The sequence below is a fragment of the Osmia lignaria genome, unplaced genomic scaffold (assembly GCF_051020975.1).
Source record: "Osmia lignaria lignaria isolate PbOS001 unplaced genomic scaffold, iyOsmLign1 scaffold0012, whole genome shotgun sequence".
Taxonomy (NCBI): domain Eukaryota; kingdom Metazoa; phylum Arthropoda; class Insecta; order Hymenoptera; family Megachilidae; genus Osmia; species Osmia lignaria.
The window spans coordinates 10,470,721-10,474,953 of NW_027478166.1; positions in this window are offsets into that span (position 1 = coordinate 10,470,721).

Sequence of the window (4,233 nt, forward strand, 5' to 3'; positions counted from 1 at the left end):
AGTTCTCGAGATATATCAAGATATTTAAAAGTTCGGAAGCCGCACAAACATAATAGAGATACAGAAACACCGTGGCCCCTTTCTTTGAGATAACTCTGCACTATTGCGAGCTGCAAATGCCACTTCCAGCTTAGCTGTGCAGAAGAAGAACAACAAGAAGAAGAAATATCTCGAAATATGTCCGTCAGGCCCCTTCCCTTGAGATAAATCTGCAAATATCTCGGAAACGAAGAGAGCTATGGCAAAATGTTAAGAGACCTTTTTTGTAGAGAATTAAGTTTCCTACAATTTATGTTCTATGATATTTTTTGATCAGAAGCGTAGTTTTCGAGATATATCGAGATATTTAAAAGTTCCGAAGCCGCACCAACATAATAGAGATACAGAAACACCGTGGCCCCTTTCTTTGAGATAACTCTGCACGATTGCGAGCTGGAAATGCCACTTCCAGTTTAGCTGTGCAGAAGAAGAACAACAAGAAGAAGAAATATCTCGAAATATGTCCATCAGGACCCTTCCCTTGAGATATATCTGCAAATATCTCGGAAACGAAGCGAGCTATGGCAAAATGTTAAGAGACGTTTCTTGTAGAGAATTATGTTTCCTACAATTTATGTTCTATGATATTTTTTGATCAGAAGCGTAGTTCTCGAGATATATCGAGATATTTAAAAGTTCCGAAGCCGCACCAACATAATAGAGATACAGAAACACCGTGGCCCCTTTCTTTGAGATAACTGTGTACTAGTGCGAGCCGCAAATGCCACTTCCAGCTTAGCTGTGCAGAAGAAGAACAACAAGAAGAAGAAATATCTCGAAATATGTCCGTTAGGACCCTTCCCTTGAGATAAACCTGCAAATATCTCGGAAACGAAGCAAGCTATGGCAAAATGTTAAGAGACCTTTTTTGTAGAGAATTAAGTTTCCTACTTTTTATGTTCTATGATATTTTTTGGTCAGATGCGTAGTTCTCGAGATATATCAAGATATTTAAAAGTTCCGAAGCCGCACCAACATAATAGAGATACAGAAACACCGTGGCCCCTTTCTTTGAGATAACTCTGCACTATTGGGAGCTGCAAATGCCACTTCCAGCTTAGCTGTGCAGAAGAAGAACAACAAGAAGAAGAAATATCTCGAAATATGTCCGTCAGGCCCCTTCCCTTGAGATAAATCTGCAAATATCTCGGAAACGAAGAGAGCTATGGCAAAATGTTAAGAGACCTTTTTTGTAGAGAATTAAGTTTCCTACAATTTATGTTCTATGATATTTTTTGATCAGAAGCGTAGTTTTCGAGATATATCGAGATATTTAAAAGTTCCGAAGCCGCACCAACATAATAGAGATACAGAAACACCGTGGCCCCTTTCTTTGAGATAACTTTGCACTATTGCGAGCTGTAAATGCCACTTTCAGCTTAGCTGTGCAGAAGAAGAACAACAAGAAGAAGAAATATCTCGAAATATGTCCGTCAGGCCCCTTCCCTTGAGATATATCTGCAAATATCTCGGAAACGAAGCGAGCTATGGCAAAATGTTAAGAGACCTTTTTTGTAGAGAATTATGTTTCCTACAATTTATGTTCTATGATATTTTTTGATCAGAAGCGTAGTTTTCGAGATATATCGAGATATTTAAAAGTTCCGAAGGCGCACCAACATAATAGAGATACAGAAACACCGTGGCCCCTTTCTTTGAGATAACTCTGCACTATTGCGACCTACAAATGCCACTTCCAGCTTAGCTGTGCAGAAGAAGAACAACAAGAAGAAGAAATATCTCGAAATATGTCCGTCAGGCCCCTTCCCTTGGGATATATCTGCAAATATCTCGGAAACGAAGCGAGCTATGGCAAAATGTTAAGAGACCTTTTTTGTAGAGAATTAAGTTTCCTACTTTTTATGTTCTATGATATTTTTTGATCAGATGCGTAGTTCTCGAGATATATCAAGATATTTAAAAGTTCGGAAGCCGCACAAACATAATAGAGATACAGAAACACCGTGGCCCCTTTCTTTGAGATAACTCTGCACTATTGCGAGCTGCAAATGCCACTTCCAGCTTAGCTGTGCAGAAGAAGAACAACAAGAAGAAGAAATATCTCGAAATATGTCCGTCAGGCCCCTTCCCTTGAGATAAATCTGCAAATATCTCGGAAACGAAGAGAGCTATGGCAAAATGTTAAGAGACCTTTTTTGTAGAGAATTAAGTTTCCTACAATTTATGTTCTATGATATTTTTTGATCAGAAGCGTAGTTTTCGAGATATATCGAGATATTTAAAAGTTCCGAAGCCGCACCAACATAATAGAGATACAGAAACACCGTGGCCCCTTTCTTTGAGATAACTCTGCACGATTGCGAGCTGGAAATGCCACTTCCAGTTTAGCTGTGCAGAAGAAGAACAACAAGAAGAAGAAATATCTCGAAATATGTCCATCAGGACCCTTCCCTTGAGATATATCTGCAAATATCTCGGAAACGAAGCGAGCTATGGCAAAATGTTAAGAGACGTTTCTTGTAGAGAATTATGTTTCCTACAATTTATGTTCTATGATATTTTTTGATCAGAAGCGTAGTTCTCGAGATATATCGAGATATTTAAAAGTTCCGAAGCCGCACCAACATAATAGAGATACAGAAACACCGTGGCCCCTTTCTTTGAGATAACTGTGTACTAGTGCGAGCCGCAAATGCCACTTCCAGCTTAGCTGTGCAGAAGAAGAACAACAAGAAGAAGAAATATCTCGAAATATGTCCGTTAGGACCCTTCCCTTGAGATAAACCTGCAAATATCTCGGAAACGAAGCAAGCTATGGCAAAATGTTAAGAGACCTTTTTTGTAGAGAATTAAGTTTCCTACTTTTTATGTTCTATGATATTTTTTGGTCAGATGCGTAGTTCTCGAGATATATCAAGATATTTAAAAGTTCCGAAGCCGCACCAACATAATAGAGATACAGAAACACCGTGGCCCCTTTCTTTGAGATAACTCTGCACTATTGGGAGCTGCAAATGCCACTTCCAGCTTAGCTGTGCAGAAGAAGAACAACAAGAAGAAGAAATATCTCGAAATATGTCCGTCAGGCCCCTTCCCTTGAGATAAATCTGCAAATATCTCGGAAACGAAGCGAGCTATGGCAAAATGTTAAGAGACCTTTTTTGTAGAGAATAATGTTTCCTACAATTTACGCTCTATGATATTTTTTGATCAGAAGCGTAGTTTTCGAGATATATCGAGATATTTAAAAGTTCCGAAGGCGCACCAACATAATAGAGATACAGAAACACCGTGGCCCCTTTCTTTGAGATAACTCTGCACTATTGCGACCTACAAATGCCACTTCCAGCTTAGCTGTGCAGAAGAAGAACAACAAGAAGAAGAAATATCTCGAAATATGTCCGTCAGGCCCCTTCCCTTGAGATAAATCTGCAAATATCTCGGAAACGAAGAGAGCTATGGCAAAATGTTAAGAGACCTTTTTTGTAGAGAATTAAGTTTCCTACAATTTATGTTCTATGATATTTTTTGATCAGAAGCGTAGTTTTCGAGATATATCGAGATATTTAAAAGTTCCGAAGCCGCACCAACATAATAGAGATACAGAAACACCGTGGCCCCTTTCTTTGAGATAACTGTGTACTAGTGCGAGCCGCAAATGCCACTTCCAGCTTAGCTGTGCAGAAGAAGAACAACAAGAAGAAGAAATATCTCGAAATATGTCCGTTAGGCCCCTTCCCTTGAGATAAACCTGCAAATATCTCGGAAACGAAGCAAGCTATGGCAAAATGTTAAGAGACCTTTTTTGTAGAGAATTAAGTTTCCTACTTTTTATGTTCTATGATATTTTTTGATCAGATGCGTAGTTCTCGAGATATATCAAGATATTTAAAAGTTCCGAAGCCGCACCAACATAATAGAGATACAGAAACACCGTGGCCCCTTTCTTTGAGATAACTCTGCACTATTGGGAGCTGCAAATGCCACTTCCAGCTTAGCTGTGCAGAAGAAGAACAACAAGAAGAAGAAATATCTCGAAATATGTCCGTCAGGCCCCTTCCCTTGAGATAAATCTGCAAATATCTCGGAAACGAAGCGAGCTATGGCAAAATGTTAAGAGACCTTTCTTGTAGAGAATTAAGTTTCCTACTTTTTATGTAGTATGATATTTTTTGATCAGATGCGTAGTTCTCGAGATATATCAAGATATTTAAAAGTTCCGAAGCCGCACCA